Raw genomic sequence first — 12,020 nt, forward strand, 5'->3', positions numbered from 1 at the left:
CTGGCCTATCCGCTTCCAAGTCTTATCTGACAGGACGCTGTGTGTGTGTATGTATGTGTGTTTGGGTTAGGAGCGTTGGGGGTTCGACACATAACCAAAAGCACATCAGTATTCCTTTCTTTGTAATAATATGTACGAGAATGAATGGTCAACATAACAGACTCGTTACACATTTCAAAGTCAAATTGATCAGGTGCCTGTCAATTAATAGTAACTGATGTCAGCATCAAAACGTTTCCCATACCAGTAGACATTCTATACTCTGCACTACAGCACATGTGAACCCACCCTCCAGCCATGAATATTTCAGACTTATTCCCAGACATGGATACCCAATAAGTCTATGAGAATACCAAGTAGACTGAGCAGCAGAATGAGTAGACCTGCCTGACGTCCCTAGTCAGTCACCATCTTGGTCCTGACTGCACCAATTGATTGACCTCAATATTTGACCAATAAAAAAAAAAAAAATATATATATATATATATATTAGGGCTGTCCCCGACTAAGGATTTGGATAGTCGACTATGATTGGCCAAAATTTGCCGTTAGTCGACTATTAGTGAAGGCTTCTTGTCCTCTGCAAAAGCATGCAATTGGTCCACTGATGGATACATCTTGATATTTGTCTAGTCTAGTGTGTTCATTAGATGGGTGAAATCCTCTGGTATAATGCGTGCCATTAGCGTTAGCCACGCTTCTAGGCCTCTTTTCTTTTGGAAAGAATGAAAAAGAAAAGAAAAAAATTATAATTATTATTTAATTTTTTTTATATTCGACTAAGAGGTTGGCAGTCGACTACGGCTCCTTTCGACCGATTAGTCGACTATTTGACTAATAGTGGTCAGCCCTATATATATATATATATATATAATAATAATAATAATAATAATAATAATAATAATAATAATAATAATAATAATAATAATAATAATAATAATAATAATAATAATAATAATAATAAGTGGTAGATTGTCCACCTGTCCACCAAGTTTGATTGCAACTGTGTGACTTATTACGGTTACAGACACAGACGCACAGGCAACAGAGTGATTATAATTCCCCCCCATGCTTTGCGTGTGACCGTAAATTGTAATACACATTTGCATATTGTTTCACTTCACAGGTTATGTCTCAACAATGGCTGTTCTCTCCATTCTTCTGCTGTTGTGCCATTTCAGTTTTTCTGAAATAATTTCAGTGCCCCTGCAGGGGGGAAAAAAACACACACTTATTGTTGAAGGCTAATTAATATCCAAATGTGTCACCGGCAGGATTACATCCTCCAGCTCATTGCCCCCATGTGAACTCATGTTCAACATACATGACCAGGCAGTTATTAAACATCTTGTAATTTCATTAAATGGCTCAGGAGAGGTATAACCCTACGATGAGATTGGGAATACTGGGCGGGGGGAGTGTAACAGCCTTAAATTATCACTCTTTCATAACAACTGTAGGCTATACCGCTGCCACATTCTGTTCTCTATGGAATATATATATATACATACACACACACACACACACACACACACACACACACACACACACACACACACACACACACACACACACACACACACACACACACACACACACACACACACACACACATACACACACACACAACACACACATACCACACACACACACACACACTGTATTTATTATCTTTGATGCTACTACATAATAATGCCATTAACCTATTATGAATTCCTACTGTATATATATATATATATATATATATATATATATATATATATATATATATATATATATATATATATACACACACACACACTGTATAATATTATTATCCTTGATGCTACTACATAATGCCAGTAACCCATCGTGAATTTCTGAGATAATTTGTATGAACCATCTACTTGTACTGTACATGAGTACAGTATATTTATTATTAACCATTATTGTGTTTTACCATATCAAGACGGGGCATATGAACACTTTCAGCGGCAACCATTACCCTTATCCCTGTAGCTAATGCGCCAGCTTTGTTCACTGTGCATCACTATGTTTGGAGAGCTATATCTATATTATTCTATATTATAGCTAAGGAGACAATACTATGGTCATTTGACAGTCACTTTCTCCCGTCGAACATGCAAAAAAAGAGATAACTTTTTCATGTATATGTTCGCACGTTATCCCGTGGTGAATATTGTAGTTTAGGAGTGATCTGGGCTAATTCCTGAAAAGCTGAGTTATAGGGCGCTATGTGAATTTTACTGAAGTCGTTGGCGTTTCTCGCCTCGACACGCTACTATTTCCAAATCAAAGGTATATAATAGGTATTATGTTTCATCATGAATGCATCAAAGGGGGGGGGGGGGGGTCGTTTTTTTATGCTCTGATCGTCATCAACGGCATTCGTTTTGAATACTACATACGTTGATCGACTGGATCAATATGAAATCATTGTAGGATCAAGGTGGAATTGACGTCAGTCGTCAGATAGTCCTTACCTTTGATCGGGGTTATTCCAAAAATAATATTCCAATTGTCTGATCACGATTTCCAGTATTGGTGTCCAACGGGTCACTGACATAATCCGGCACAACACATGCATCGTGTTTCCTGGACGCGTGTTGCTTTTTAACAGCGGAGGAGTGCAAGAATGTGACAATGTGACCATGTGACCGCGGCAGCGCGAGAGAGCGGCAGTGCGGAAATAGGCTGTCTATTGCCATTCTCTAAGACAAACGCTAACCTTAACCAGCTCCTTAACAGCGCCTAAACTTAACCCTTCTAACCTTAACCAACTCCGAAAAACAATGCCTAACCTTAACCTTAACCTTAACCATGCCTAACCTTAACCTTAACCATAGAAAGAATATTGCCATTCTCTAAGACAAACTCTAACCTTAACCAGCTCCTTAACAGCGCCTAAACGTAACCCTTCTAACCTTAACCAACTCCGAAACAATGCCTAACCTTAACCTTAACCTTAACCATGCCTAACCTTAACCGGCGAAAGAATACACGGTAAAAAAAAAAAAAAAAAAAATTGATGGGATTCGAACTTGTCACCAACGGACCGCAGGATCGTAGGACCGCAGTGCTGCCAGGTGAGCTAAGCTTCTAATGAAAATGATGGCGGATTACGGCTACATAATGCCGCAAGCTCTGCCGCTCCGCTCTGCGGCTGCCGCGCCTGCCGCGGGGCGTGTCGCAGCCAATCAGGGAAAACGCGGAAGCACTCGGCAGCACTCCTCCGCTGTTAATAAGCAATAGGCTTCCTGGACGCGTTCCAATGTGATCGGGTGAACCGCTAGGCTTGCCTGGATCAAAATTCTGCGCCCGGAGGTACTCCACTCTCGGGGTCCCAGTATGCCTTTTAACTATAACATAGAGGTCCGTGACACTGAATAGAATATTAAAATCAGGAAAAACGATCCAAAAACGTAATATTACGTGTTTACAAAGGGCTCCTTGTGCAAAGTTTTGCTACGTTAATTGAACCAGTAGATAGAGGGAGGGAGAGAGAGACGGCTCCCTCCCGAGCCCTGTATCACCTTTAAAGACAGCTTACCATCCATACACCTAAGAATATGAAAGTCATAATTTTGCCATATTATCCTTGATGCTACTACATAATGCCAGTAACCCATCGTGAATTTCTGAGATAATTTGTATGAACCATCTACTTGTACTGTACATGAGTACAGTATATTTATTATTAACCATTATTGTGTTTTACCATATCAAGACGGGGCATATGAACACTTTCAGCGGCAACCATTACCCTTATCCCTGTAGCTAATGCGCCAGCTTTGTTCACTGTGCATCACTATGTTTGGAGAGCTATATCTATATTATTCTATATTATAGCTAAGGAGACAATACTATGGTCATTTGACAGTCACTTTCTCCCGTCGAACATGCAAAAAAAGAGATAACTTTTTCATGTATATGTTCGCACGTTATCCCGTGGTGAATATTGTAGTTTAGGAGTGATCTGGGCTAATTCCTGAAAAGCTGAGTTATAGGGCGCTATGTGAATTTTACTGAAGTCGTTGGCGTTTCTCGCCTCGACACGCTACTATTTCCAAATCAAAGGTATATAATAGGTATTATGTTTCATCTTGAATGCATCAAAGGGGGGGGGGGGGGTCGTTTTTTTATGCTCTGATCGTCATCAACGGCATTCGTTTTGAATACTACATACGTTGATCGACTGGATCAATATGAAATCATTGTAGGATCAAGGTGGAATTGACGTCAGTCGTCAGATAGTCCTTACCTTTGATCGGGGTTATTTCAAAAATAATATTCCAATTGTCTGATCGCGATTTCCAGTATTGGTGTCCAACAGGGTCACTGACATAATCCGGCACAACACATGCATCGTGTTTCCTGGACGCGTGTTGCTTTTTAACAGCGGAGGAGTGCAAGAATGTGACAATGTGACCATGTGACCGCGGCAGCGCGAGAGAGCGGCAGTGCGGAAATAGGCTGTCTATTGCCATTCTCTAAGACAAACGCTAACCTTAACCAGCTCCTTAACAGCGCCTAAACTTAACCCTTCTAACCTTAACCAACTCCGAAACAATGCCTAACCTTAACCTTAACCTTAACCATGCCTAACCTTAACCTTAACCATAGAAAGAATATTGCCATTCTCTAGGACAAACTCTAACCTTAACCAGCTCCTTAACAGCGCCTAAACTTAACCCTTCTAACCTTAACCAACTCCGAAACAATGCCTAACCTTAACCTTAACCTTAACCTTAACCATGCCTAACCTTAACCGGCGAAAGAATACACGTTAAAAAAAAAAAAAAAAAAATTGATGGGATTTGAACTTGTCACCAATGGACCGCAGGATCGCAGGACCGCAGTGCTGCCAGGTGAGCTAAGCTTAAATGAAAAACATGGCGGATTACGGCTACATAATGCCGCAAGCTCTGCCGCTCCGCTCTGCGGCTGCCGCGCCTGCCGCGGGGCGTGTCGCAGCCAATCAGGGAAAACGCGGAAGCACTCGGCAGCACTCCTCCGCTGTTAATAAGCAATAGGCTTCCTGGACGCGTTCCAATGTGATCGGGTGAACCGCTAGGCTTGCCTGGTACTCCACTCTCGGGGTCCCAGTATGCCTTTTAACTATAACATAGAGGTCCGTGACACTGAATAGAATATTAAAATCAGGAAAAACGATCCAAAAACGTAATATTACGTGTTTACAAAGGGCTCCTTGTGCAAAGTTTTGCTACGTTAATTGAACCAGTAGATAGAGGGAGGGAGAGAGAGACGGCTCCCTCCCGAGCCCTGTATCACCTTTAAAGACAGCTTACCATCCATACACCTAAGAATATGAAAGTCATCATTTTGCCATATTGTTATATGGCACACATAAATAACCACACATTCAACTTAAAGCTGCACTGTACTACATTGGCACCCTGTGATAGATAACTACATATTGTTTAAACATGGCAGACAAGAGGAAACTCACTTGTGCATTCATGTCGAGAAATTAGACCGTAGCCTTTTGCTGATTTCGTGGCACTGGTCGTACCCCGACCAGAAGAGCTAATATGGGCAACTTAACTGTGTTTCATTGAGAATATTTTCTCTTTTTCAGCCCAACTCGGCCCTATGAGGTTTAGTTTGCTAAAGAAGAAGAAGATTTTTCCTTGAAAAGGTTTGATATGTGCAGGTTTAATATGACAGTAGCCAGTAGCAACTGCCATTGAGGTCAAGGCCTGGCCTGACCTCCACATGCCCTGCCTTGCCTGCACATTTCCCTAAACTAATGGCACTGCCCAGAATGTAACTGAAGTCAAGCTTCTGCGGGCAACGGCAGATATCTAGTTCTAGGATTCATGCCAATTGTATTAAATTCCAGGCAACTATATCCACAGATTTAGCATACCCTTGATTCGGTCAAATCAATGCCAGCAAATAGAGGTTATATGCTACCAGTCAGGCTCAGATAATAGATTGCCGTAGGATGTAGTTAAGATGGTAATGCATGTGTCTTGCTGGGCATGTCTTGCTGGGCATGTCTTGCTGTTTTAGATGTATTCAGACCCACTATCTGTCACCATTATCCCCTGTACCAGGACATCTTGTATTTCACACCTGTCATTGCCATGGCAACACACTCACTACGATTCATACCACTCAGCTTCCTTTGCATAAACGCATCACCTGCTGTTAAGTGTCACTGTTTCATACTGCACAGGTTATTATTGACAACAGACCAGGACAATGCAGGGCTTTTATCAAATGTAATGAAATTACTGTGATTATTGTGGTTTGCATTCTGGGGGGTGTGATTTCAGACGCCGCTCGTCCGCTCGGTTGTATTAGAAAATTGCTGGCTCGTTCTGATTGCAATGCCATTAGTCTACTCGTTATATATGTGCATGTGGAAGTGCCATTTGCTCTCCTGGATGATGTGTGGTGAGTCTGTGTGTGAGTGTGTGTGTGTGTGTGTGTGTGTGTGTGTGTGTGTGTGTGTGTGTGTGTGTGTGTGTGTGTGTGTGTGTGTGTGTGTGTGTGTGTGTGTGTGTGTGTGTGTGTGTGTGTGTGTGTGTGTGTGTGTGTGTGTGTGTGTGTGTGTGTGTGTGTGTGTGTGTGTGTGTGTGTGTGTGTGTGTGTGTGTGTGTGTGTGTGTGTGTGTGTGTGTGTGTGTGTGTGTGTGTGTGTGTGTGTGTGTGTGTGTGTGTGTGTGTGTGTGTGTGTGTGCTGCATGCGTGCGTGACGGTGCGCGTGCGTGCGTGTGTAGATATGTGTGCACAATACATGTGTGTGACAGAGAGAGGGGTATTTAGAGAGAGATTGTGTGTAGTGGTAGCTGTGTGTAGTGGTATAGCCAAAGCAATAGAAGCAGAAGATCATTAATTACTAGTGTTTCTCCAAGTTCCGCCGGCTGCTCTCTTTCTCTGGCCCAGGACTGATGGTATGCTGTAGAGATACTGGCTTATTGGAGTAAATTGCATTAGCGCCATGGCTGGCCTGGTGCCCTGGGGTCCTGTTTCTGAGCCTCCTTTGTTTTAAGTGGCAGCGTTGCGTGAAGCTCCCATGCATCCGGCACCGGCTCTCTCAATCCTTTATCAACCCCTATGGAATAACAGCACCAAGTGGATTCATCTCCTAATGGAGAAAAGGGAGAACGAGGGAAATGGTGGAGAGAGAGAGAGAGCGAGCGAGAGGGAATGAGAGAGAGACAGAGAGAGGGCTCAGTCCACGGCGACATCCGCTTACCCTTTCTCAGTTAGTATCTCGGTCTTCATCAATCTGCGTGGCATTTAGCCCGGGCCATGTGTGCAGTGTGCGCCAGGGGGCATTAAGCTAACAAGCTGAGGAGGGGAGACTGAATGAGACAAACGGTGTTGGGTGGCATGGTGTGGGGTGGGGTGGTGTGGGGTCGGTGGGACTTCGGGGAGGTAGGGAGGGAGGGAGGGAGCTGAGGTTAGCAAATGGCTAAGGATGCATCGTGGCTGAGACTCCCACTGCAGCTTTAGGGAGGAGTGTCGCTACGCTCATTAGCATGCTAGACTAGGGAGATGTAGGGCAGAGGCATGTCACTGTGAAGCTGCGGGGCTGCCGAGGGCCCAGTCTACCGAGAGAGACACCCACACAGGAGGCCGTCAGAGGGGCACGCTACCGTGCCGTGCATTATCTTCCTGCCCGTTTTCAGGTATCGGTTATCCCCTCCCAAATCAGCTCGTATGCAAACCCTTGTTACTAATGGAATGACTAGAGGAGGAGGGAGGAATGCTAAACAGGCACTATCTGTGTCAGGAGTCAGTTACATGCAACCTTGTTTTCACGCCTCACTGGGTCCTGATGCAGCCCCAGGCTCCCCTACACCGTTTCTCCCCAGACTGAAGCAGAGGGGATGTGGGCTGTTCACCTGAGTTGACTCCCCCCAACCAACCCTCCCCCCTCCCTCTGATCCCCCCCAACGGGCCTGTGTGTCTCTCTGCACAGGGTGGGGTGGGGGTGGGATGGGCTGGGCTGGGTTAGGTGGCTTCAGTCCATGTAGCCATCACCATGGTCGACCAAGTGGAAGATAAAAACACCACACACCTGTGCGGTAATTATGGCAGTGGACAGACAGCTGTGGGCAGTTGGGTCAGGGATGAGCCAGCAGAGAGGGAGAGAGAGAGAGAGAGAGAGAGAGAGAGAGAGAGAGAGAGAGAGAGATAGAGAGAGAGAGATAGATAGAGAGATAGAGAGAGAGAGAGAGAGATAGAGAGAGAGAGAGAGAGAGAGAGAGAGAGAGAGAGAGAGAGAGAGAGAGAGAGAAAATAATGTTCATGTCAATCATTTGCTGCCTTTAACGTAACACAGCGCCTTTCCCTAAAACATCAACTGTTCTGCTGATAAAGGATTCTGGGAAATTCTCTCCAAGCTCCAGGCGTATTAAGACGTTGCTTCCTGGTACCTGGTTCAACTGAGGGTCACTGGGTAAAGCTGGGTGACTGTCACGATGGGGTAGGTAGAATACAATAATACAGAAAGGGAAGGAATGGAGGAGGCAGAGGCGAGGAGTGAAGCTTGGAGAAGGGTGTTTACTGTAGAATCCAGTGCAATACAAGGAACATACAGAAACTACATAACAAACTTCACAATACAAAGCAACAAACACTAAGACTTACTAGAGGGAGAACGGTGCGACACGACGTGGATAGGAACAGGGGGTAACTGGAGGTATGTCGCCACACCGAAGGGAGGACAGACAGAACCCTATATACCCCAACTAATTAACAATTAAGAACACCTGGCCAACACAGAATCACAAACAACACCTAGACAATAAGCAAAGAACAACTAAACACAACTAAACACAAAAGCAACTCCTAACAACCCAAAACAGTGCATGACATCACACCAGGGAAGGGAAAGACAATGACAGCACACACCAGGACACCACATTGATTACACAATTAATTACTGTTAATACAGTGGTCAAGATACCTGTCATTGCAGCGTGCACCAATTGTTTGTGACCACTAGAGGGTGGTAGACCAATGTCAGGCCGAGGGCCAATGTCAGATGGAGGGCATTGCCCAAAGTTAGGTGGAGGGTACTGCCCAATGTTACCATCCTGCCCAGTCCAGCCAGGACCGGGCCTAGGATCATGACAGGTGACTATTACATCAAGCTGAACAATAAAAAAGAGTAACACACAACAGCCAGGCCCTCCAAACCTCTGGTCATTATTCCTCCTATACCGTGCCAAGATCCGTTTGTCCGTTTGGATCTGGGGGAAATCAATGTGACAAGTGAGAATGGTGAAAACCCTGACAATGTGGAATGTAATAGAGTTGGAAAACAGGTGTTTGATATTTTAATATTTAATATATATTTTCCCTAATACCTCCAGTATTAGGTTTGTTTTTTTGTACAAACAAAAACAAAAGCTGCATTGTAAACTTTTCCGCTAACTTTGTGAGAGCCAGCAGTGCAGGGTGTGTGTGTGTGTCCAATAACAATAAGTAATAGTAGCACGATATAATCTAATAATATATCAAAATGAGGTAAGATAATTCCTTTTATATTATAAAATAAAATAGTAAATTTTTACAGAAAGTGTGTGTGTGTTCAAGAGTTTTTCAAGAGGTGTGTGTGTTCATACGTTTTTTTGTTAGGGCTATCTCCTGTTCTTATCCTTGTTCAGGAGTCTTGTGGCTTGTGGGAAAAAGCTGTCCCTGAACTAGAGCCATATGAAATCCGCGTTCACGGAATCGCGGACGGAATCGTGGAATTGACCAATAAAAATGGAATCAACTGCAAAACGTGGAATATAGCAGAATTTTGCCTAATCTGGACTGAAATTCCATTTTTGGGTGGAACGTTTGGTGCAAAGCAAACATGACCGGGGAGGCAAAGACGCTAGAGCGGGTTACAGTACACACAACACGCAGCAGTGCTCAAGCGTCTGGCTGCTTTGATAACATCGTCAATAAGCTAAGAAAATCCGCAATAAGCCCTAAATTCAGAGCAGAGCAGTATCCTAATGACTTTTATGCCTCCGGCGATAAGGTGTTTTGCAAGTTCTGTCAACGCTCCGTGGACTGGACCCGCAAAAACATGTGCAACACTATTGTGATTAAATAGCTATGTAACGTTAGGACATAGGACTATAGATGGAAATGATAGCTTCTAGCTAAATCTGGTGCACCCATCCATTTGTTTAATGCAAACGATTGTCATTACACACTGTCCTTTATAAACTAAATAAACTTAAATAGCTATGTAACGTTACAGTACATAGGACTATAGATGGAAATGATAGCTTCTAGCTAAATCTAGTGCACCCATCCATTTGTTTAATGCAAACCATTGTCATTATACACTGGCCTTTATAAACAAAATAAACTAAACTAAAGGTGTCTAAATTATGCATTACTATATTTCATCACAATATAATAGATATAGCTAGGCTACTGACATTGTCATTGTGATAATGTCAGTAGTAGCTAGCTGTATCTATTGTTTACACTTGAAATGTGTATTTTTATTTTGTCACAATATTTGAAAAATATTGTGTAAAATTGAACTGTATTTCTGAGTTGCAGCACTTAAAAACATTAAATGGACTGTTATATATTATTCAATTGTGGGCATTTATTCATTCCCACTTATTAGACACTATTTCTGATGGTAAAATGAGCATAAAAAGCTAAATACAGAATTCTGAAATATTAAAACGGAAAAAACGGAATATGTGAAAATTTTTTATGGCATTTGGAAAATAATAAAACGGATTTCATATGGTGCTACCCTGAACCTGCTGCTTCTTGTGCGGACGCTCCGGTACCATTTGCCAGACGGTTTGCCAAAGTGAAACGTTTGTGACTGGGGTGACTGTGACGGGTTTTCCTTCTGCACCTCCTAGAGGAGTTAACTGTAGGAAAAACACATTTTGAGTGGAAGGAAAATGCCTGCAACGCTTCTCATTAATGACACCATGTGTCCTTGTTTTAGTAAGACAACGTCTCAATCACTACACCATGTGTCCTTGTTTTAGTAAGACAACGTCTCAATCACTACACCATGTGTCCTTGTTTTAGTAAGACAAAGTCTCAATCACTACACCATGTGTCCTTGTTTTAGTAAGACAACGTCTCAATCACTACACCATGTGTCCTTGTTTTAGTAAGACGACGTCTCAATCACTACACATCTGTTCTGCCAAACTGCTCATTTTGTTTCTAGAGACAGGACCATAATGTGGGAAGGTTACTTTAAAACTGGAATCTGTTGCAGATAAACAATTACATTATACGATTATAGTGATCGGTATCCTAATCCGCAGGAAATACTTAAACATGCATATTGATTACTTTCACATTACTTCACCACCAAAACTCATGCAGTTCCAATTCATAATTTTGAGGGCTTGGCACAAAATAATTGTACAGGAGAGCAAAGACAAGCGCCAAACTCAATTGAAGGTTCCCACTTACGCCTTTATGTTTTCGGCCTTTATTTGAAAAAGTTTAATTATAGTGAACTTATCTTTTTACCATTTGATAGAGCTCATCAAGAGCTTTAAAATATATATAAAACAAATCTTCGCCTGAGGTGTCACTTACGCCCCTTTTGCTCCAAGCCCTCGATTTATTCTAGAATGTGAATGGTGCTATTATTGCTGGAGCCAGAGGGCTGACTGACTCTCCGTTGTTGACCTGGCCAGGTCCAGCTTACCTACACTTGCACAGTTTTGTCATCTCCTGGAACCCGCATCAACCATCATTTTAAATTGTGTAAAGTGATAATTGCGTCTCTCTAATTTCACAATCACAAATAAATTCTCCCTTCAAACATGTGATTGAGCAATCCAAAAAATCTTTTTTGTCAAAGAGTTCAACAAAAAGGGAAAGTATGAGCGAGAGAGAGAAGTAGGTAGCTGTAACCTGATCACAGTATTTTTGGTGCAGTTGCCATTCTTTTGTAGTCAGGTGACTGTAATCATCCCATCACATGTAATCCCTTACTCCACAACCATGCCATAATGTAACATGCTCTGGTCTTTCTTCTCCACA

General features: G+C 42.7%; 1 protein-coding gene across 1 annotated transcript in view; it reads left to right on the top strand.

Annotated features, from left to right (window-relative positions):
• LOC311228905 (MAM domain-containing glycosylphosphatidylinositol anchor protein 2) overlaps window positions 1–12,020 on the top strand; it is a gene marked incomplete at its 5' end in the record, with an annotated part of 580,884 nt that overhangs the window by 198,497 nt on the left and 370,367 nt on the right. The gene's annotated exons all lie outside the window — the stretch shown is intronic.

This window comes from Notolepis coatsorum, assembly GCF_963971535.1.
Source record: "Notolepis coatsorum genome assembly, chromosome: 5".
Taxonomy (NCBI): domain Eukaryota; kingdom Metazoa; phylum Chordata; class Actinopteri; order Aulopiformes; family Paralepididae; genus Notolepis; species Notolepis coatsorum.